The following is a 25,520-nucleotide window of genomic DNA, read 5'->3' as shown; positions in this document are numbered from 1 at the left end:
AATAGGAAGCAGCGCGTTGTGATTAATGGATATTTTTCAACTTGGACTGAAGTGCTAAGTGGTGTGCCGCAAGGCTCAGTATTAGGACCGCTATTGTTCAATATTTTCATTAACGACCTAACAGAAGGTCTAGAGAGCATGGTGTCAATTTTTGCAGATGATACCAAATTGTGTAAGGCTATAAATACAGAGGAGGATGCCGAGTCTCTTCAGAACGACTTAGTTAAATTAGAAGCATGGGCAGCCAAATGGAGAATGCGCTTCAACACAGACAAGTGTAAGGTAATGCACTGTGGTAACAAGAACAAAAATTACACCTACCTACTAAATGGGGTAAAACTAGGGGATTCTGTACTGGAAAAGGACTTAGGTGTCCTCATAGATAGCAAGCTAAGCAGTAGTACCCAAAGTAGGACTGCAGCAAAGAAGGCTAATAAGATATTAGCATGCATAAAACGGGGTATTGATGCTAGGGACGAGAGTATTATACTCTCATTATATAAATCACTAGTGAGGCCACACCTTGAATACTGTGTACAGTTCTGGGCACCGTACTACAAAAAGGATATCCTGGAGCTTGAAAAGGTACAAAGGAGGGCGACCAAACTAATTAAGGGCATGGAGACGATGGAATACAAGGAAAGGCTTGAAAGACTAGGCATGTTTACATTGGAAAAGCGGAGACTAAGAGGGGATATGATCAACATCTACAAATATATAAGGGGACAATACTCAAAGCTTGCGCGGGACCTGTTTTTGGTTAGATCAACACAGAGGACTCGTGGACACTCGCTCAGGTTAGAGGAGAGGAGATTCCGCACAATACGGCGTAAAGGCTTTTTCACGGTAAGGACAATACGTGTTTGGAATTCCCTGCCCGAGGGAGTTGTAATTGCGGAATCTGTCAACACCTTTAAGAATGGGTTAGATAAATTCCTATTGGATAAGGATATCCAGGGGTATGGTGCATAGTCATGCATTATAGTTACTATTTAGTCAAATCATCATGCAGAGGACACCACAAATAGGTTGAACTCGATGGACAATTGTCTTTTTTCAACCTCAGATACTATGTTACTATGTTACTCTGAAAGAAAATTTCTTGCTTTATCATGAGACACAGAAGAAGATGCCTCACTGACAGTTGCATAACCACCACTCATTAATAAAGACCAAGACCTGCGTCATTCCTTTCCATTTTGTGTGGTGAATGGCATATTCCCAATTTCATGTTTCTCTGCAGCTAACTTTCCTTTTGATTTTTTTTTCTTTACCACTGTAAAATTAAATTGTTTCTTTGATTTTACATGCCCTGACTTAATCCCTTTTTAGCCTTGGGCATTGGCCTTAGTAGTTGACTGTGATGGATTTGAATCATTATGACTGATGGCAGCATCTGCAACACTAGTATCTGCTTCCTGCTGTACTCTCAATTGTCCATCCTCCATATCTAACAATCAACAAACACGAACAAAGTGGGGAACAGCACACTCTACAATTTGTACAAAAAATGTACCACGTACAGTGTCACAATACATGTCTGAGTGAATAATATATCACTGCACTCTACTTTAACCTACAGTGTCACACAGTCTGAAATAATTATCTAACAGTGCGGTTAACTTTCATATACAGTTTCACACAATACATGTATGAGTGAGAGATAATGATCTAACACGGCAGTTTACTTTCACCTAAAGTGTCACAAAATATGTGTATGAGTCAGAATATACATACTGCTGTCTGACCGGCATTGTCCCAGAAAAATAATAGTAGTACACTGAGGTATAGCACTATATATATATATATATATATATATACCTTCAACGGCGGAACTCATGACTCTAGTCCTGGCTGCTGCCGTTGGAGGTCTGTATAGCGAGCATTTGGTTAGGCTGCAATGTGGAGTGCAACGTGCGCAGTAAGAATATTGTAATTTGTGGAGTGCCTTAGCTGGAGAAGTGTATATATATATGTATATATATATTTATATATATTGGGTAGCTATCGAGCATGTGACCAGTGGCGAAAGGGGTGGAGATCTGGCCAAGAAGCTCTCTCAAAGAGAAATGTTTTGGATATTCCAATTGAAAACTACACACCCCATGGGCTTTAATGAAGGATATGAAATCGCACCATTCCTATGAAAGAAGCATCCTTACCCAAGCATCTCCGGTTTTGTAAAGTCTCTTATTTCCATCTTTTATAGGCACTTTATATATATTATTATAATGTTTTAATCATCACTTTACTCTGTATCTAGTTTGTCAAATGTTTCTAATAAAAAATTCATTACTGTGTGATGGAGTCACGTCACCACAAAGTACAGTCATACCACACTGGTTGTACGCCCAATCCCGCCCGATCTTGGAAGCTAAGCAGTGTTGGGCCCAACCAGTACCAAGTGGGTAACCACTTGTGAAGATTGGGTACTGTATATGAGTGGGCCTTGGTGGGCTCTGAACAGTATCATTATATGGAATATTGATACACGGATATTCCATCAGTGCACAGATGATTATCATCATCTTTTACCCTCTTTATAAGAAATTTTAGATTACGAGTAAAAACTTTTAATATCAGTCGTACACAAGTGCACTATTTTTACACACACCACTAATTGCTAGCATATGACTGGTTATTTATACAGTATATATCCATTTCAAAGCACTGAGTCACCTGCTATTCTACATATTTATGTTTCCTATATTTGAACATTCCAGCACTTATGCACATACTAATTGATGGGTACCCTTTTTATAAATAAGCATACTCACACCTTTATCCACTATATAATTTGCTTGCTAATTTTCATCTTTACAATCCTGAATGGGGATTGAAAGTAATTCCCACCGAATGGCTTATAATACAATATCCCTTTGTATACTATAACATCTATTTGGATGAATATCCTGAAATTGCATAACATATCCCTTTCATATATGCCAGCATCTCACTTAGACTACGTATCCTCATAAATATCATATATAAATGGTAGCCAATAGCGCTGCTAGAATTAGTCCAGCCCCTATTTATGTAAATTATTGGGTTTATTATTCCATTTAATATGTACGCTTCGCTTTATATCTCAATTGCTTTTATCTAAAACTAATATTATTATCAGAGTCCTTAAGTTGAAAGAATTTTGCTAGTTCATTCCATTAATGATCGTTTTTATTAATACACTAATAGATATATCTGTGTTTGTTTATATATGAGCTGCTCCTGCATCCTAAACATAGAGAAATGTCTGTGATTAAGAAGCTCTATAAAGATGGCCTCCACATTGACTGACAGCCCGCCCCAGCCTATAACTAACACAGAAACGCCGGGCCTAGCCATGACAGGATATGACGCACTGATCCTACCAGAAGTGGGGCAGATGACCACAGTTCCATGGGTCCGCTTACCGGAAGTACCGCGAGGTGTGCATGCGCACTAGGAGGATATGGACGCAGGAAGCGGGGCGGAAGTGACGCTGGATGCATCCCTGACAGTTTTTTCATTATATATTAAGTTCTAAGACTCGTTTTTACAATACAAGTAGTTATCTGGGTTTGTCATCACTTGCACAATTCATCATCTATGTTTACATAAGACTTTGTGCCAAGACTATGAATATTAATTCCTACAGGAAGTGATGTCACAATCACTTATCCTTAATCATAGCTGCTATAAATACGAGTGTTTGCTCAATGGTCCCTTGCCCCTTGATGAAGTCTGATGGACAAAACGCGTTGGGTGTACCTCTACTGACTCTCCATTTTTAAAGATAAGCAACACTCACTTATCTTAGACTTTTTATCAGTTTAATATTGATCTTACCGATTTTATGTGATCTAGGGTTCTAGCTTTATTTTTTACTGTATGTATTTTTAGCATTTTTTAGCCCATCCTTATGTTTTAAATTGTATAAATAAATATATTGTACTTTTTTCTAATACGTATCCTGCAATATTCTTCATATTTATTTAATTTATCAGACACTGTCAGTCGCTCACACCCCTATCCCTTTTCCCATATATATATATATATATATATTTGTATTTATTTTTTTCCAATTCTATCTGTGACTTTATTTATTGTTTACAATGTGTTCACAGTGTGTTCACACCCCTAGTTTAACAGAGCACAACTGGAAGGACAAGGCAGCACCTCGTGGATGGCCTACCTTCAGTGTCACACAATACGTGTATGATACACTGAGTTCTAACTGGAAGGGTCACAGAAAAATAATATTAGAATATACAAAAATAAATATATATGTATTATTTCCCAAATTTTAGTTTTGTCATTTTTTTTTAGGAACAAAAATATGTCCAAGTTACATGATTTTAGCTGTTTTTATTGATTTTTAAAGAAACCCATATCCTAATCCAAACCCAAAACTGAACCTAAAACACTCGAGGGTGGATTTGCAAAACCAAAACATGATGATGATTTAGCACCAAAAACAAAACCTGGGAGCATGTGTACATCTATAGTTTGAAGTGAACACATATTCATTTTTTCTTAAAAAATTTTTTTGGGCGATATTTGTAAATTAAATACTTCTTACTGTCCCATTGCATTGTACAAATGCATTTGTAATACAGTACTGTATATTATCATGATATGGTTTATTACAAAAATAGATGACTCCTCCGGTAGTGAACAATTCTATAGTGTGTTCTTTTCTCGAAATATTGATAAAATATTCCAGAAGGAGGGAGCTAATAATTTGAACAAAATAATAATAATATAATCCAATGCGTTTCACTCCTAGAATCATGATGCCTAATCATAGATGACTGTATATCCTATTTATTGGGAAATATTATGGATCATACAGTTAACCTGTTAATTAGTAGGTGTCTAATTTGGTAGCCTCAATTTTTGATGGTCACACTATTGATAACTGGGCATATATCTTTGATTACACAGTCCACTGGCATTACACTCAGTGTAGATGATACCAGAGCAGCAGTAACCTCAGACCAAGTATTCACATATTGAATTGCAATCACTTAGCCTGATACTGAATTTCCTGATTGTATTTTTCTGAATAACTGAACTTTAGCCCTGGCCATATCCGTAACTAGACATTTAGGTACCCTAGGCCAGAAAAAGCATTGGTACCCTCCCTATATTTTTCAATCAGGGAAATTAGGCAAGATCTGTTGCGCAGTGAAAGCACTTGCTCTGATGCCCCTTCCCACTACATATATATATATATATATATATATATCTATCAGAAGATACTTATTGCTCCTTTTTTTTCTTTATAGCTCTTAGTGTTGTCACTATAGCAGCAACAATACAAGCACAAGCCCCATTTTTCCTTAAGCTCATGATGGATGAGCATTGAAATGAAACAAACAAACGTGTTCTTTCCACAGCACTATGTGATGTGATTTGTCTCTTTGTTCTGTAACCACGCCCTAATCCGGCCCATTATGGTAATTTTGTTTATATCTGGCGTGACTGTAGCCAGAATCGGAAGAGTGTGTAGAGTGGTGCAGCACAATCATTTTTCTGCGATAGTTTGGACGCGAGGAGATCGAACGTCGCAAGTAGAATTGTATAGGTGTATATGTATTTGAACGCTCAAATGAAAAGCTTGATTGTATAGGTGTGTACCCAGCTTTATGGAGCTCTTTTTATAAGTTACATTATCCTATTTTAAATCACACATTTCTTAGCAGTCATAAACAGTACATTCAATTACATTCTCCTTTATTCAATGCACACATTTAAAATGACTGTCATACCCTGGATTCAAGACAATTACCTTCTATATTGCAGTCAGACACCTTACTCATGGAGCTATTTGCTTCTGTATGGGAAGCATGAGAGTATTTTGAAATGTGTGCCTTAAGTAAAAGAGAGTGTGTGTGTGTGTGTGTGTGTGTGTGTGCGTGTGTGCGCGTGTATGTGTGTGTGTGTGACTGAAAGTGCTTAGGGGTGTGAGAGGGAAATGGGGATTGCCAGGTGATCCCGGGGATTAAAGAGGAGAAAGTTGCAAGTGACAGTGATTAAAACAGAAAATTGACAGGTGCTGCAAAACAGCGCCCCCTGCCAGGGTTTCTAGGTCGACATGTGCTAGGTCGACAGGTCTAAAGGTTGACATGAGGATTTTTTTTTTGGTGTAGTTTTCATCGTAGAGTGACCGGGATCCCAAATTAGTGCATCGTGTCCCTCTCATGGCTCGCTTCGCTCGCCATGCTTCGGGCATGGTGCCTTCGCTCCGCTATCGCTTCACTCTGCACACTTTACCGTTCCAATCATAGTCCACGTGGATCGTTAAGTATGAAAAAATTAAAAAAAATGAAAAACAAATGTGAAAAACTCATGTCGACCTTTAGACCTGTCGACCTAGCACATGTCGACCTAGAAACCCTGTCGACCTTCCATCCATGTCGACCTAGTGACTGTCGACCTATAGTGGTCGACCTAAACATTGTCAACCTAGATACTGTCGATCTTCAGACCGGATCCCGGGATAGACCCGGCTTCAGCCCTGGCCTTGGGTGAGCTGGAGAGGGGGTCCCCTTTATTGGGTGGTCCCCACTTCCCCAAGAATCCCCGGCCTAGGCCGACTAGTTAGGGGGGATTAATGCTTTGGCCACGGGGACCCCATCAAATGCGTCTCCTGGCTGGGGCATTACCCCCCTTCTAGTGGAGTCCGGTGCTGGTTCTGAAAATATGGGGGACCCCTATTTGTTTTGTTTACTATTTTTTTACTACCAGGGCCAGCTCCAAGAACCCGGTGCTGGTTCATTAAATACGGATAACATCTTAAAGTTTTGTTCCCTGCATTTTTTGGAGCAGTGTTGGCTGGTTATACCTTTTGGGGGGCGACCCATGTGTTTTTTTTAAAGGATCATTAAAATGTTCTGCCTATACCCCTTTTATAATTAATTACATTCCTCATTAATATATCCATTGTCTTCCACAGCTTAATTAATTTTATTCAGCAGAATTGGTCATACTGTAGATTGGTCTGTTGAAAAATTGTATAAGTGAGTAGCGAGGATTGGATGTAGAATCTGCGAACAGTCTGGTCTGTGGTCTGATCTGCTGGGGATTGGACAAGTGTGTACCCAGCATAAGAAATAGTTGAAATCATGAATCAGAGCATTACAATAAATCTATCATCTATCTAGTGCATTCATGTACAACACAAGGTGCTCTTATAGCATAAAATACTGATACGAAAAGTGGTATTAAAGTGCACCTGTATTAATCCTACTTTGCAGAAAACTTGAAACCTCTAAAAGTTATCACATTTAATCTACTGTATTAAAAAGAAAAGATCCACTAAATATGCATGTTATTTCTAGAAACTAAAGGGATCAAAAATCTGCCATTTTTTTAATTGGTTTTCAGTGTTTGAAGTTTCTAATGTTCTGTATAATTAGTGGTATACAATTATGTTTTATGTATGGTAATATCAGGGGTAACAGAATGTTTTTTTGGTTGGGGGGGCAAGATAAAATTTTAGTTTGGTGCCCCTAACTTCTGGCCACCTTAGACAGGTCACTTGTACCTGTACAGAACTCTATAGAGTAGCTAGGCTTGAGGATATATGGTATATAATGTCAATTAATTAGTAATTATCACAAGACTCCTGGCTCCCCTTGTGCAGGTCCTATCGATCTATCTATCTATCTATCTATCTATCTATCTAAATATATATATATATATATTTATATATATATTTCAGCAATATCCATTCAGCGGCACTCAGAGTCTGGAGAAACGTGAATCCTTCAAATAATAATGTGATTTAGTATATAACATCAACCTGCATTCCAACGTTTCAGGGTGCAAACGTCCTTTATCAAGGATCAAGGTGAGCAAAAACAGAAAGTGAACAGTGTATGAGTTAAATGCCTTTATAGTGAATAGGACCCATCAGCAGGAAGAACAGCAGAGAGTGGGGGAGCTGGCTGCTTCCGTCCAGGCTCCCGTGACGTGGCCATGTGATCACGTTGTGCTTCAAAGGTCCCTGGTATCGGCCTGGCAACATCCTGTAAACATTGTCAGGAAGAACTCCTGTCATGGTCATAGCAACCAGGGGCGTCCATGGTGACCCGATCGTAGCAGTCACAGGCCATGGCTGTGAAATATGAAATACACACATAAAAAAGAGCTAATGTATAAATGTACATTAAGTGACAAATCTGAAAATGCTAAAACCATTAAGTGCATTGATACACCATGCGGCTAGTAAACAAATACCTAAACTCTATCACATCTTTGTATATCCTAGCTAAAATGACATGTATGATCCTGCCAATTAACTAATCATGTGTGGAAGGCTAACTGTTGGAAAACATGTTGCTACTGTATATTATTGGACAACCATCCCCTCAGGTGGATGTCACCTGGTATCAACTGGTTATTATGTTTTTTGTAAAAATATGAGGCTGCCCATGTGTACGGGGAACTCTCCAATCGATACGGATAAAATATGTCAAATATCATACACCAATTACATATCAAAGAAAGTCAATCATCATAAGGCAATTTAGAAGACACTCCATTGTATCCTGTCATTGAGACCCTTGGGTCTCACAGTGTCCAACTTGCACATCCATCTTGCTTCGAGTCTTAATAGGGTGCCTGCGCTGTCTCCCCCTCTTAGATTCTTGGGTATGTGATCGATAATTTGGAACTGTAATTCCTTAAGGTAATATCCTTTTTCTGTATAGTGCCTGGCGACTCGTTGTTCGGACACTTTGTGAGTGAGTGCAGATTTAACCACAGACCTATGTGTAGCAAAACATTCTCTAGCGTTACGTACCGTCTTGTCCACATATTGAAGGTTACATGTGTAAGTAATCAGATAGACGAGGAATGCAGTGGGACATGTGAGAACCTGACGAAAATTTTACTGAACAACTCGAAGAGATAGTTGGTCCAGTGGTCATGTACAGTACTTGCATGTTTCACACCCAAGACACTTGTAGCAGCTTGGAGATCTTGTTAAAAAAGTAGTAGGTGGTGAGCAAACAAAGCCCGTGATGTCAGAGTGCACAACAAAGTCTTTGATACTTTTTCCCTTTGTGTGACACACCATAGGTCTTTTCTTGCGCAAGGATGTTAGATTTACGTCTATTGCAGCTATGGGCAATAGGGCTTTAAAGGCTCTTGAGATAACCAGGCTCGAAGTGTTGTAGTTGGAAATGAAGGGTAGTACCTGGTGTTCACTATTGCTTTTTTGGCTTAATACGTCATCTCTGCTCATTACTGCTACCTCATGTTCACATGTCTGTAGTGCCCCATAGTTATAGTCCCTATCCACAAAGCATGTAGTTACATCCAAAAGTGTCCCTTTGAGTTCAGTAGGATTACTGGTAATTATGGCTTCCATAATGTACTGCGACTTGGGCAATCCTGTTTTCAAGGCTACTGGATGGTGGCTATTATGGCATAATAGAGTATTCTTGTTCGTAGGCTTGTGGTATACATCCGTTTGTACAACATTTTCACTGATGGATACGTTAACATCCAAGTAGTTTAACATTCTGGAGTCGCTTTGGGCTGTGACCTTAATGGGTGAGTCCCTGTTGTTGATAAGCAAGATGAAGGCGTCAAATTTGTCCTTTCCACCCATCCACCAGATAAATATGTCATATATAATGTATAACCTTGAATAATGTAAAATGTACTTGGTAAACTCAACGTTCTAACATCAGTTGTTCCACTACCAGCATGAAGACATGTGCAAATGATGGAAAGACGTTGCTTCCCATGGCGCACCTGCTCACTTTGCGGTAAAACTTCCCGTCAAATAAAAAATTGTTTCGTGTGAGCATTAGTTCCAATAGTCGGAGAAACAGGACATGATCTAAAATGCCCATCTTAGTGCAAACCAGGAATTACTTCATTGCCACTAGGCCCTGGCTTTGGGGAATGCTCGTATAGAGACTGCAAATGTCTACTGTACAGATTAAAGTGCCTTCAGGTGTTGTGGGGACTAGTTTTAGTTGATTGAGAAAGCTGGTGGTATCTTTTATGAAATTAGACTGTTGACCTATAAGAGGCTGCAATATCCTGTCCAAAAAAATAGACTGGTAAAGTGACTTGGGCGCGGAGAAGATGGTCCTGCCTGGCAGGTTGTCCATGTTCTTGTGGATTTTGGGTACCATAAATAACACTGGTACCACAGGGAATTCTTGTTTGAGAGCTGTACCTAACTTGTTGGATATTTGTTGTGATGTAACTGCCAGGTCCAGGATGCTGTCCACTTCCCTGTTATATTCTGCAGTGGGGTCGGTAGTTAGTGCTTCGTATTCTTGACAATCAGCAAGTTGCCTGTACACTTCAGTCTTGTAGTTTGTCAAATTCATGATCACGATCCCGACCCCTTGTTGGCGGGGCGGATCACAATGTCTCTGTATGTACCTAATTGTTTAAGTGCCTTAAATTCAGATCGTAAAATGAAATGGTGTATCTCACTGGTAGCAGCTGTATATTTGGATACTGAGTCATTCATAAGGCGATGAATGTTTTAATGGATGGGTTGCTAGATGCTGGTCATACTTAGAATACCGCACAGAACTGATAAAAAATTGGTGTGGTACAGAAGGTGTGGTGGGTATACAGCCTTGAAAGAATTCTTGTAAATGAAGTTTGCGGGCAAACTTGTATAGCTCTATTTGCCAATTTATATTGTCAAATCTGTTAGTTGGAACAGACGAAAGTCCGTTATTGAGGACCTTTATTTACAGGTCACTAAGTTGGCGGTCAGATAGATTGTAGATTATGCTTTCTTTTTGGTTGAGGTGCTTTTGGAACTTCTCGTTCTGTAGTCCCCAACTGGTGGGCGTCCTCTTGTTCTTGCGCCTGCCATGGTGGCAGGCGTTACCCCTAAAGGGGCACTATTTTGATCTGAAGGGCTCTCTGAATCTACCATGGCGAAGTTGCTGTCACTATTGGAGGTAACAGCCTCCCTTGGTTGATCTTCCCTGCGTTTCCGCCAACTTTATCTTGACCTGTAATTGTATGGTTTGTGGTTGCCAGGTTCACCCCCTGATAACCATCGGTAAACTTTATTGGTCTCAAAGTCCTTTTTTACCATTAGTTGATTCCCTCATTTGAATTTGATAAGTTCTTTTTTGTGATTGTCACATTATATCTGGATTTTCTGCCCCACCGCCTGGTTGCTCTCTGATGTTAGTAACTGGTGATGCTCTAATTCAAATTTCTGGATCCTGTCTCTAGTTATTTTAAGCTCCCGACCGCACTTCTCCATCACCAATAACATAATATGGTCCATACTGCATTTGTTTAATATCTCAATCCAGCGGCCGCAAAACTCAAGAGTCTCAAAGACAGGATACAAGGGAGTGTCTTCTAAATTGCCATATGATGATCGACTTCCTTTGATATGTAATTGATGTATGATATTTGACATATTTTATTCGTATCGATTGGAGAATTCCCCGTACACATGGGCAGCCTCATATTTATACAAATAACATAATAACCAGTTGATACCAGGTGATATCCACATGAGGGGATGGTTGTCCAATAAGATACAGTAGCAACATGCTTTCCAACAGTTAGCCTGCCACACATGATTAGTTAATGGATCATACATGTCACTTTAGTTAGGATATACAAACAAGTGATAGAGTTTAGGTACTTGTTTACCAGCCGGATGGTGTACTCATCAATGCACATAATGGTTTTATCGTTTTTAGATTTGTCACTTAATGTACACTTATAAATTAGCTCTGTTTATGTGTGTATTTCATATTTCCCAACCATGGCCTTTGACCGCTTCGATCGGGTCACCACGGACACCCCTGGTTGCTATGACCACGATGGGAGTTCTTCCTGACACTGTTAATGGGACGTTTCCAGGGCGACGCTGGGGACCTTTGACACACAACATGATCACATGGCCACGGGCGCACGCACGTCTCTGGAGCTGGGTCGGAAGTAACCAGCTCCCCCGGTATCTGCTGTTCTTCCCGCCGGTGGGTCCTTCTCACTATAAAGGTATTTAACTGATACACTGTTTACTTTTTGTTTTTGCTTGCCTTGATAAAGGGGTGTTTGTGCCCCAAAACGTTGGAATGCAGGTTGATGTGATAAACTAAAGCACAAGTTTATTTGAAGGATTCACGTTTCTCCGGTCTGAGTTCTGCTGATTGGAGATTGCTGCTATATGGATAATTATTTTCCTGAGGGCACGAGAGCACTTTATTCGGGGTAAGGCGAGTGCCGATCCAACTGTGACATTTATATATATATATATATATATATAAAAGATATTATATATATTATATATACTGATTATTTTAAATATATATATACATACCAAAGAACCCGGCACTCACTTTGGGGAATTCCGGTTAAGGGCTGCAGGGCCTTCCATAAGTCCTCAATAGACCCAGATACAAGCAGCGGTAATGGCGGCACTCCACAGACATCAAATCAGTTTAAAAAAGCTTATACTTTCTTGCGTCCTACGCTGTTTCAAGTAACAACCTGTTGTCAGGGACAATCATACCTTGTATGATTGTCCCTGATGATGGGTTGTTACCCAAAATGGCGTAGGACGCAATAAAGTATAAGCTGTTTTAAACTGATTTGAAGTCTGTGGAGTTCCGCCATTACCTCTGCTTATATATATATATATATATATATATATATTAGGTAGATAGATATATAAGACCTGCACAGGGGGAGCAAGGGGTCAGGTGCTGAAATGAGGTACAGGGCACCCTGCAGTGAGTTCCCTGAGCCCCCCAAAACTCAATCCGGCCCTGACCGCAGTAATCCCGCAAGAAGTATGTGGCAGTATGGCATACCGGCACTTCTTCCAATGACAAGGAAGTCTTTTTTTTATTAAATTAAAGTGTGTGCAGCAGTAGGCGAGGGAAGTAGCCAGCTTGCTGCACTAAGGATACTGCTCCTGTCCCTGCCCGGCATCCACGCTGACTAGGCGGCTGTGCAGAGCACCGGAACTGTGATGCTCTAGGCTTACAGCCACTCACCGTTGACTGCCGCTGACCACAAATGGCAGCAGTCAGAGGTACCTTACTGCCGCCACACTGAAGGCCTCCTGCTGTCACTCTCTCTGTCCCTGCTGTCACTCTCTCTGTACCTGCTCTCACTCTCTTTTGATTCATACTGTGTGGCATATTGTGAATTTTGGCTAATACCGTGTGCTGTCATTTGAATTTCGGCTCATACCATGTGCTATAATTTGAATTTCGGCTCATACTATGTGCTATAAGGTGAAAGGGGCACCAGTACTAGATATTATAAGGGGTCCTACTACACTGAAGGTCACACAACCTTTTGAGTGGCCAAGACCACTTTTCTAGGGCGATACTTCAAAATTTCAACTTTGACTACTGGTCATAAAACAAACTAACCCCCCTCTCCCTCAACAGCACTTTGTAGTGCACTTTGAAGCCTAACTATCACTGGCTCCCAACTCTCCCCCGTAGTCGTTAACTACCTCTGCTAACTCCACATGCCCTCCCCCATGAGATCACATGCAGGCTCACCTCCTATATCTCCACCGGGCGCTTGTACTGCTTGGGAGGGGAGAGCAAAGAGACGGAGCCTGAGGGATCTGACCCAAGCTGTGGCCACGCTACATTTTTCCGATGCTGCTGCTTGTCATCCAATTTGACAGGTGCAGCAGCAGCCGGCAGCAGCAGGGTAGCAGAGCGGGGAGAGTACCTCTTCACCATGGCGCCTCCCTGCATTGCATAACCCTGCTGAGCGGGTATCGCCGCCACAGCAATTGTGGATCCAGGTGGATGGCGCCTCTTTCATGTTTGGGGGGAGCAAGCTGCCCCTTTGCCCCCTCCCCATTCTGACACCACATGGTGATATTTCAAGACAGAGAAGGGTGGAGAACTGTTAGAGTGGGATTATTACTGTATTAAATATTTTCTGTAATAATCTCCTCAGAGCTAAATTTACATCAGAGTTCTGTAGACTGTATATGACAGGATTTAACATGGGTGTGACTGTTGTATAGAATGCGGTGAACACAAAATCCACAACATCAGAGTACACTGGTAACAGATAAACTATTAAAGCTGATGCACAGTACATGGTTATGATCATTAGGTGGGATGAGCAGGTGGAGAAGGCTTTTCTTCTTCCATCACTGGACTTAATACGCAAAACAATGGAGAAAATGTTTATATATGACACCAAAGTGCATAAAAATGGACACAGTCCATATAACAATAATTCTACAGTAATTATATACAGCAGCTTTGTGCCTCTGCAGGTGATCATAGTAAGAGATTTGACATCACAGAAAAACTGGTGGATTGTATTAGAGTGACAGGAGGCCATATTTATTACTGAGATTACAAATAGTAATGAATTAGAATATGCAGACACCCATATTCCCATTGTTATCAGGGTGCAGTTTCTCTTACTCATGATGCGATGATAGTGTAAAGGGAGACATATAGCCACATACCGGTCATACGCCATGATGAATAACAGAATCTCCTCTGCTGAGCCCACTGCAATGTAAAAGTAAAACTGGGTGAAGCATTGTGCAAAAGATACAATGTTATTTCCTGATAATAACACGTCCAGAAATTTAGGGATGGTGACCGTTGTGTATAATATGTCTACAACTGACAGATTACAGATAAAGAGAAACATTGGTTTATGTAACTGAGGTTCCAGGGATATGACTGTGATTATAGAAGAGTTCAGCAGCACTCCGGCAAAATAAATGAAGAAAAATAGACAGGAAATTAGCACCTTGCATCCCGTGTTATCACAAAATATCAGAGTGCTGAAATATTCAACTGACGTCTGATTCTTCATTCTCATATTCTTTATAGTCTAGAAAAAAAGATGTTGGAGGTTTGCCCTTATATGCACCCTGCTAACTCTCTCATTCCCTCTTCCATGAATGAGTTTATTTACTAAAAGTCAATGTGGGTTAATGTTGATCGATTTTTGTTTGATGTTGGGTCAATGTTTGATAGATTATGTGTTTCAGGGTCTAAATCACACACTTACTAACAGATGATTTTTGAAAAAATGTTTTAAGCAATGTCAAAAATCATGTTAGAAAATGTGTGATTTAGACCCTGAAACACAAAAATAGACAAAGCATCGACGAAAGATCCATCAACATTGACCCAAATCGACTTTTAACAAATATACCCCCATATCTCCAGTTTATAAAGTTTGATTTATTTCATTAACATTTTTACACATATTTACATATTTATGAACATTATCAGTCATTATTTTATATAGTATTTTTTTTTTTAAATCTTCTATAAATTTGACATATTTTAGGTTTGCAGTAGGATTTTTTACTAATACTTTGACAATAAAAATAACTTTAAAAAAAAAGAAATCTGTTTGTTAGTTTTTTTTTTATATATCAGACACTGTGATGTTGCATTACAGTATATTATTACATTTATGGTAAATTAAGTTGGAATCAGTTTGTACAGTATATTTGCACTGGTTGCTACAACAGTTGTCACAGTAGCCTAAGTCTCACTTTACTTTACTGTACAATACGTCATGCTTTATACTGTCATGTCACCAAGCTCATATAACATTCTGTAAGCTGAGAATGGGTTCGGTATGATTTGTCAACTGTCAAAATGTCAATATTCATACTGTCAAAACTATTATGTTGACAGGTACTGCATGTCAGCAGAGTAAATGCCAACATGTTCACTATGTCAACACCTATATTCAGCATTGTCTCTAACCTTAACCCTAACTAGCCTAGTTTAAAGTGTCTGACACAGCAATACCTTTTCTTTGACAGTTTAACATCTTAGTTTATTGTTTATCAAAAGCATCTCTGGTATTATTAGTACTTTTAGGGTTAAACGGATCTTATTCTAAATAATTTTACAAAACGCAAGAAATATTACATGATTATGATGCTAATTTCAATAATAAATCACAATCAGTAATATCAATTATACACATGAATTGATTGATTTACTTACAGTAAAAAGCAATTATATTTTATTTTCTAAGCTTTTCTAAGATGCATATTAGTAAAAACTAAATATTTTCTCACCTTTCTGATAATATTAATCAAAATATTTCCAACCAGGAATTTGTCAGTAAGACATAAACCATGGCAATAATACAATGAGATATCTCTCATGTGAAATTTAATGTCTGTACTTTCTTCTCCTGTCCACACTGCAGTAACACGACATCCTGTAATGTAACATGTTACAGGACTGAGAGAGAACTGAGAAGGATATTTATACACTGCTAGTCTCTGCATAATCTTCACACTTAAAAAAAAAAATACCTATGGGGAAAATTAAATGTTTGAATTTGCATCATCCATACTGAGCTCTTGGGTTTTATATAAAGCTATATAAAGTGTTTTTTTAGATAAAGTGTAATTTAGTCGGTAATTCCAACAAAAAAGTGTTGTAACTTTTGAACCGTAACTGCTATTCCAAATCTGTTTGCAGAAATAAACTTTTCCACAAATTCTGATGTTGTTTGACATGTCACACAACACCCTTTACATTTGAAAAAAATGATTTAGATTCAAGATACTGTAGCTGATTTTAAGATGGTGCCCATGTTCGGTACATACCCTAAAAGATAGCCCACCTCACCCATACCTTACTGGAGAATTCTGTTTTCCCATTTCCTGCACAGTTTTTGAAACAAAGGGGTGTACTGCGACTTTTTAATCACCCTGTATATGAAGTAAGCTTGATATATCATAGGTACAGTAAATGTAAGATGACATAGTGTATTCAGAACACAAATCAATAAGCCACCAAATTAGATTGTATACAGATTTATTGTGAGTGTTTAATACCTCATTGTACAGTATATTGACAGGCATGTGGTGAGTCTCAGGAAGGGGAAGGCAGTCAATGAGCTTGTACCTAACAGAGGGCCTGATACAGAAATGGAACTAATGCAATCACTAGTGCAGCCACCATCTCAGCAGGGGTTGCAATAATATGTAAATGCTAATCTCATACTTCCCTTGTTCCAAGGTGCAACTGCGATGGTGGATAAAAAAGAGAATTGTAGGGTTCTTCTAGGTGCACACAGGTGAGAACAGCAACCCAATATAAATCAAATCCTGCGCAGTCAAGAGAATATAGAATGTAAGGATAAAGTAGATTTAGATCAAAGGAGCTACACCCCAAAATACTCCCTTCTATATAGAGTTCATCATGGGGCCTAATAAATACAAACTAGTCTGTATTCCGTTCTTCCTGACGTCTGTGGTGTTGCTTGATGTTCTTTTTCTCAATGATGTACAATATTCACATCAAAATAAACTAAAATGCATATTTGTAGTGTGTGTTTTTGTTAGCTACAAGTATTTGACCCATGGTGTACAGATGTAGCTAGTCTCATTTTTGCAGTGATGCATGTGCATATGAAGACGCATCCCAGCAGAAACAAGGTGCGCCTGGGAGGGACTATTCACAATGGTGATTAGGTAATTCAAAGTATATGGGACAATGTGTGACTATACTCATGTGCCCATGTGTGTGCACATTAACAATGGCAAACTATTTGCAGGTGTGATTAGCTGCAGAATAGATGAGGCTCTCTTAATCTGTAGTTCACAATAGAGCATGATATTCAATAAAAGGCATGTCACACAATAAGGAACTAATGGTCAGTAATGGAACACACTCACTTAAACTTAATGGTGAATCCTGTACATAAAGGGATCTTTCAACTCCACCACATAACACATTACCAAAAATAGATTTCTCCCAGCATAGATATAGAGAAAGGGCATACCAAACTCACTCTAGTGATGAGTGACAAAATGGGATTTGGTACTTACCGGTAAATCCTTTTCTCTGATTCCACAGGGGACACTGGAGATTAGTACATTGGGGTATACAGGTGTGGTTAGTGGGAGCTGGGCACTTTAAGAATTTAGTATTCCCCACAAGCCCTTCAGTTAGAAAAATGGAGACCGAGCGGAGATGGAGAAATAAGAGGACGAAACTGAAGAGGTCACACAGACAATATCATACAAAAGAGATACAACATAACTATATTCAAGCAGGCAGGTGAAGCAGTGCTGAAGAGGGCATCCAGTGTCCCCTGTGGAATCAGAGAAAAGAATTTACTGGTAAGTACCAAAATCACATTTCCTCTTTCATCCACTAGGGGACACTGGAGAAAATACACTGTGGATGTCCCAAAGTTTCCCCCACGGAAGGGGTACATCTGAGGAACCTGCAAAACAAGGTGGTCAAAATGTAAAGCAGATGTCACAAACCTGTCAAACATAACATTTAACAAAGGTGTTTACCGTCGATCAGGTAGCTGCATGGCAAAGTTGCACACTGGAAGTCCGGCAATGTGTTTCCCAAGATGCACCCACTGAACGAGTGTAGCACACCAACATATATGTAGGAGGTTGCCTAGCATTGCTCACATAGGCCTGATGGATAGCTAGCCATATCCATCTATAAAACTGCATCATATATACCAAACAATGCATCAGATTTTCACTGTGGTACTGTTTGGGCAATGTAGATACATAAACCCCAAATGACATCCAAGGTGAAGGGTTCTCCAGAATCCTTAGCCAAAGAAGGCACCATAATAGGCTGCTTGATGTGTAACACATACACTATCTTAGGCAGGAAAGCAGCCTGCATTCTAAGGTCAAATCTATCGTAATGAAAAATGAGGTATGGGGGTTGCATGATAGTGTCACAAACTCAGAAACACAATGAGCTGAGTCCAATCCTAGAATGAGAACTGTCTTCAATGACAGATACAGTATTTGAGATCAGCCTCTTCCAGCGGTTCAAATAAAGAAGATTGCAGAAAAGTTAAAACCAAATTCAGGACCTACAGAGTTGTAGGTGGAACAAAAGAAGGTTTAACCCGGATAACTCCCTGAAGAAATGTCTTAACTTCAGGTAGGAGGGCCAGAATGCGCTGAAAGAAAATTGATATGGCAGAGATCACAAATGAAGGCAAGCATTGAGACCTGCCTGTAGAAATAGCAACAGTCGAGACAAACAAAATACCGTAGACGGAATGTCACGATCCTCACACCATGCCACATAATGCTAAATGCAATGGTAATGAGAAGCTGTAACAGGCTTTCTGGTGTGAAGCATAGTGGGAATGCCCTCCTCTGGGATTCCCTTGAATCTTTAGATGGCAGCCTCAACAGCCACCCCATTTAACTCAGGCACATTAGGTTGGGGTGCACAAATGGACTCTGATGCAGAAGACCCGGACAAAGTAGCAGGGGACATGGTTCATCTGCAAGTAACATTAGAAGGTCAGAGAACCAACTTCTCCAAGGCCAATCTGGTGCACAAGAATGACCATGAATGATTCACATTTTATGCATTTTACTACGTGGAAGAGTGGAATTGGAGGAAAGAGATAGACCAGGTTGTAGGGCTAGGGAAGTATTTGTTCATCTGCTGCCTCTGCTGCTGGATCTCATGTCCTGGACACATATCTTGTTAGCTGACGGTTTAATGAAGATGCCATGAGGCCTATTCGAGGACAACACCTACACCGAACTAGGGCCTGTAATAGGTTTGGATGCAGGACCCATTCTTTGGGGTAAAGGTCTTGGTGACTGAGCTAATCCACTCCCCAATTGTCCATTACTGGGATAAACACTGCTGATAGGATTACCTTTTGACTCTCGGCACATCTGAGAATACGAGAGACTTCTCACAGAGCCATCTGACTCCAAGTTTCACATGGCTGTTGATATAGGCAAATGACGTCATGTTGTCTTACTGTACTCACACTGGCTGAGATTGAAGTACAGTAAGTCTGTCGCCTCTAACAGAGTGTTGTAAATCATTCTGATTTCAAATACTTTTATGGGCAACACTCTTTCATGGGCTGAACAACGGCAGTGGAACTGACAGTCTAGGACTACTGCTCCCCATCCTCTGAGGCTTGCATCAGTCGTCAAGATTGTTCAATTCAAAACTCCAAATTGTGAGGTTGTTGGTCTGGAGCCACGAGAGGAGAGATTCCCTGGTCTGAGGAGACAATCGGATTGTACAAGGCAATTGTATGGGAGAGCCTGACCATTGTGATAGAAGATCCAGCTGAAAAGGTCGGGAGTGGAAACTGTTGAATTGTAGAGCCTGGAAGGCAGCTACCATCTTACCCAGTAGATGAAAGCAAAGGTGTAACGACACTGTCTTTGTTCTGAGTATCATTTGGATCATTTGTTGAATGTTGAAAACCTTGTCTTACGGCAGGAACACACGCTGTAAGTTTGTATCCAGGATCATCCTTAGAGTCTTTGAGATGGTAAGAGGTTGGATTTTATTAAATTGACTATCCAGCTGTGTGTTATTAGAATCCTGTATGTCAAACAAACATGTTGAAAAAAGAGGTGTTTCTGGTGGCGCTTTGATCAGTAGGTCATTTAAATACGGAACTATGGACATACCCAGAGATTATAGGAGAATACACAGGATGCTGAAGATAATATGAAAGGCAGTGCCCAAAACTGATAGCAATCCTGTAAGATTGCAAAGCCCAGGAATGCTTGATGCTGCTCCAATATCGGAATGTGTAGATATGCATCTTTTATGTCTAAGATATTAAGAACTCTGTTGCTTCTAAGCCCCTAATGACTGACTAAATAAATTCCATTTTGAAATGATAAAGCATCAATTACTGATTTAGTGACTTCAGGTTCAGAATGGGTCTGACCAAACCGTCTGGTTTGTGCACCACAAAAAGGTGTTGGAGTATAAACCCAGACCTCTCTGATGTACAGGAACAGAGACCAGGACAGCTAATACAAGAAGAGACTGAATCATTTACCAAAGGACTGTGAACCTGTCTGCTGACACTGGTAGACCTGTCATAAAGAACAAATTTGGTGGTAAAACTGCAAAATCAGTTTTCCCTATTGACACTAAATTGCGAATCCGCTGATCTGTGTAGGTTTTGCTCCAAATCTGCTGAAGTCTGTAGGCGAGCTCTCACCACAGGAGACTCCAGGTGGCGATTTCTTCCCCTGCCACCTCTAGCTTGCAATGCAGCCCCTCTGGCTCTACCACAAAAGGATTGTGGGGCATGAAAGGAGTCAAAAGTAGGTCCCGTGTAAGCCCATCTGGGAGGCGGAGCAACCAAATATGGGAAGGTAGACTTTCCACCTGTGGCTTGGTAGATCCATTTATCCAACTCTGGGCCAAAAAGAAAATTTCCTGTAAATGACAGCACATTTGGACTCCACCTGCCAAGAGCAAAGCCAAAGAGCTCTCTGAGCTGCAGTAGCTGAAGCAGATATATAAGAACTGGCATTGCTGATATCTTTGATGACCTTCCTTTAAATAAACAGCAGACTCTCAGGTGTGTTGTACCAGCACCCTTAGATCTGCTTTAGAGACTCTAGAATGTAGCCCCTTAGCCAATTGCTCTGCCCAGTGCGCTACTGCCTTGTTAACCCAAACACTAACAACTGCCAGTCTGAGCTGTGCTCCTGAGCAGTATACATAGACTTGAGTGTGGTTTCCAACTTACGTTCTGAAAGATCCATAAGGGACTTTGCACCAGGTAGTGTTGTTTTTCTCTCTGAGCTCTGGCATCTGCATTTCCCAATTCTCCCTCCTCCGCATCCTCCTGTGAGAGGTACTCCCTGTCCGAATCAACTGACTATAGTATTATCAGTAGTGGACATTTCTGTGAACATTTATAGGAAAGAGCAGATAGAGCCTTGGTAGAGGATCCCATAAAATTCCCATAAAATTCATAGACTTGGTCAGTCCCCTCACCAAGGCAGGCTCTGTTCTATGGGACTCAGCTAATTCTGATGTTAAATCAGCCATAACTCCAGCCAGTGCTGGCACCCAAGTACGAGTAGGGCAGGCAACCATGTTCTTAGATGCATCTACTGTAGCAAAGAATAACATAATGTGTTTCCATCAGGGTTTGCTTAAGTTAGTTTGCTATTGCATTTAGAGCAAATAAACAGCTTTTATGAAGCTCTTGTAGATGCCCGGCCTGTCATTGTAAAAGATACATACACACATAAAAAGATCATGTTTAAAGTGTGGTACAGTTAGAGACCAGAAGGCTAATGACAGAAAAAGAGGGAGAGACTCTCACAACTCCCTCCCAATTTGCTTCCCGTGCACTTTCCACCTGGAGAACACCCCAGTGAAAGCACTGCCCTTACGATAAGGATCCTGTGGAGATGGGATGTCAGGAGATTACAGGAGAATCCTTGCAAACTGCAGCAGCAGTACTGGTCTCAGTAAAGTGATGGCTGTTCTCAGACTGCAGTGTGGAGAGAAACAGGAAGAATGTGGAAGAGCCAATGGGGGGCCAGGAGAGACTGTAAGAAAGCCATGCATCTGTGGCATTGAGCAGCTAGAAGCAACTTTTCGTCTAATCCCTGACAGTCCTCCCTAACATAAGTCAGGTCACCACAACTTTTAATTAAAGTGTCGAAGGTCGACTGAAGCAGTCTAAGGAGCCTGTAAGCTATTTAAAATAGCTCCTCCCACCACACACGGGGTTCTTTTTATGCATGTGTGAACCCTAATTCATGCATGCACACTAACACTGCTGAGTCAACTTGGATAAATGAATAAACTTCTAAGGCGTTTGATTAAAAGCTGAAAGAAATTAAAAAGGCAAAATATTAACTGCAGAGATTTCTTTGGTCCATGCAAATCACACCCTATTCCAGTTGAGTCCTCATGCACTGTTGCTGAAGTCTTTCCAAATAGCCCTTCTTGGCATGCCTGTGGTGGTATGGAACAGAATGGCATCCAATCCTCCAGTTTTTGTTTTCATCTTGTTTCAGATGGTTATTATTTAGTAAAGCTGTAAGAGTTAATTAATAATTCTGATTATATTTACAGTATATGGCAATAATTTAGAATTTAGGAACCTTCAGCTTACTGTAGAAAAATAGTGTGTTTCTGTAAGAATAGTCTGATACAGAATATTTATGGTTTCAGTCAGACAGATGAAACATATTTGTAGTTAGCTCCACTTCCTTGGGAAATGTAATCTAAAGCTTTAAATGAATTTGGCCATAGTACCATTTTCGTTACACCAAGTTCAGTTCTATACAGTATATCCAAAAAGTTATTTTGAGTTTACAGATCATTGGACCTCATTCCGAGTTGTTGTTCACTCGCTAGCTGCATTTAGAAGCCATGTAAACGCTAAGCCGCCACCCTCTGGGAGTGTATCTTAGCTTAGTAGAAGTGCGAACGAAAGGATTGCAGCGCTGCTACAGAAAAAGATTGGGCAGTTTCAGAGTAGCTCGATACTAACTCCTAGCTAGCGATCACTTCAGACTGTTCAGTTCCTGTTTTGACGTCACGAACACGCCCTGCATTCGGCCAGCCACGCCTGCGTTTTTCCTGGCATGCCCACGTTTATATCTGACATGCCTGCGTTTTTACACACACTCCCTGAAAACGGTCTGTTACCAACCAGAAACACCCACTTCCTGTCAATCACTCTGCGGTCGGCTGAAAAGCGTTGCTAGACCTTGTGTGAAACTATGTCGGCTTTTGTGAAAGTACGATGTACCATACGCATGCACAGAAATGCCGATGTTTAGCCTGATCACTGTGCTGCAAACAACGGCAGCTAGCGATCAACTCGGAATGAGGGCTATTGTGTCAGAACACAGTTTTTGTGGTTAAGTAATACATTCTGCGGGATGTAATGCAGTCTGAGATCGCCGGTGGTGCAGGTTGCTGAACAATCCCTGACTGTTTTAAAAGGGACAATGACTTAAAAAAGTCCGACATCAGCCAACAACTCGCATCTGCGACGATCTCGGACTGCATTAGATCCTGCCAATAGTTTAATTAAAGGGAACACAGTCTTTGCAAACAACATCTGCAAACATTATATATATATATATATATATATATATATATATATAACTCCAAGCAAAGGTAGCACTCACATCTTCATTATATGCAAACACTGGGGTGTCCACTCAAATACCAAGGTATCCAAATTATATAAAAAACTCAGAGGGGGCATTCTCCAGACTTTTGTTAATATATCAATTCATTTTATTAATACGTTACATATTTCAGCGTGGTAGCAATATTTTCCTCGAGCGCTTTCGGCCCTCCATGGGCCTTCCTCAGGAGGCTCTGCACATCAGATAACAACTTCCAATAAGGAGGAACAAAACTCCAAGCATCCAGCAGTCACGCTGGTCCTGCCTGACTGCTCTAAATACCCTCATGGCTGAAAAAGGCGCCAAAACCTATGATGTCATCAAAGTGAGACAATGATAATTCTATAGTTCATTAGCAACTCTTAGGAGGTCATATGTTGTCATATTGGTCCCGATCACTAAATCTACATAACTGCTTAAGCAAATGAGATGCACCAAAGATGTTATTAACAAGACTCTAAAGTGCACCGCGTCTCAGCACCGAGCACTTCCGGTATGTGGAACGCAAGCGTCATCCGGCCGGAAGTATCCACATGCCGAATGGAACGCAAATCAGAAACAAAGCGCTCAGTGCTGCAGACGGAACGTAAGCTGAACAGCACTAGTATTGCTCATTATTAAAAAAAACGGTTACCAAATATATACAGCAAAATAAATCTTGCTCATCCATGAATGGCAAATATATAGATATATCAATATATTTAAAGCCATATGTGTATTCATTAGCGAGGGTACAAGAGCCAGACAGTGCAGTCAAAAATATATTCCCCACAAATACCCAACAAATCTACTCATAGTATATAGCAATGAATCAACAGGATACAGTGGAAGAGAGTGACCCAACCCAAGTAAATAACCCAATCAGGGCATAATTGATTCTAGCTTAATGCGGCCATTTCATCTCTCCTCCAATGTACCCAGAGAATCAAAACCACACAAATAAAATGAGCCAAGCATGGCTCAAAAAATATATAAATATATATATAAACACCCAATAGACAAAGACAAACAATAAACAATAATACATGTGAAGTGCATCGGGCAAATGTCACCTAATAGATTTCCAAAAAGAATTCTCTCATCGTAAAAAGACGTTTAATGGGTTTGACTCATTCAGTCCATTAGGGGTCACTGAGCCCAATCTATGTATCCACCTTGCCTCTAATTTTTTCAGGAGGAGGGATCGATCGCCCCCTCTATTAGGAACCGGGACCCAATCAATGATCCTGCACTTAAGTGATGCCACTTGATGTCCCTCATTTAAAAAGTGCTGAGCCACCGGTTTATCCGTACGGCCTGTTTGCAGCGCTTGATGGATTGAGCTGCGGTGATTGGCCATCCGCTCTCTAAATGAACAGGTAGTCATCCCCACATATGGAAGCCCACATGAGCATAGTAGTATGTAGATAACATGGTCCATCCGACAATGCAATCGGTATCGAATAGTGATCGATTGGCCAATTAGTGGGTGTGGAAACTTCTCACCGACTAGCATTGAGCGACATGTCACACAGCCTAGGAATTTGAAGCAACCTTTTCTTGTCTTATTCAGCCTGTTGTTCTCAGAGCCGGACGCTTGTCTAGCTGGATGCATCAATAG

General features: G+C 40.4%; 1 pseudogene; it reads left to right on the top strand.

The window, feature by feature from the left end:
- The first annotated feature begins 2,321 nt into the window (after positions 1–2,321).
- Positions 2,322–2,441, top strand: LOC134947235 (5S ribosomal RNA; annotated as a pseudogene).
- Positions 2,442–25,520: the final 23,079 nt, after the last annotated feature.

This window comes from Pseudophryne corroboree, chromosome 7, assembly GCF_028390025.1.
Source record: "Pseudophryne corroboree isolate aPseCor3 chromosome 7, aPseCor3.hap2, whole genome shotgun sequence".
Classification (NCBI taxonomy): Eukaryota; Metazoa; Chordata; class Amphibia; order Anura; family Myobatrachidae; genus Pseudophryne; species Pseudophryne corroboree.
Note: the sequence above shows the minus strand (reverse complement) of the source record. Positions and strands in the feature narration are given on the sequence as shown.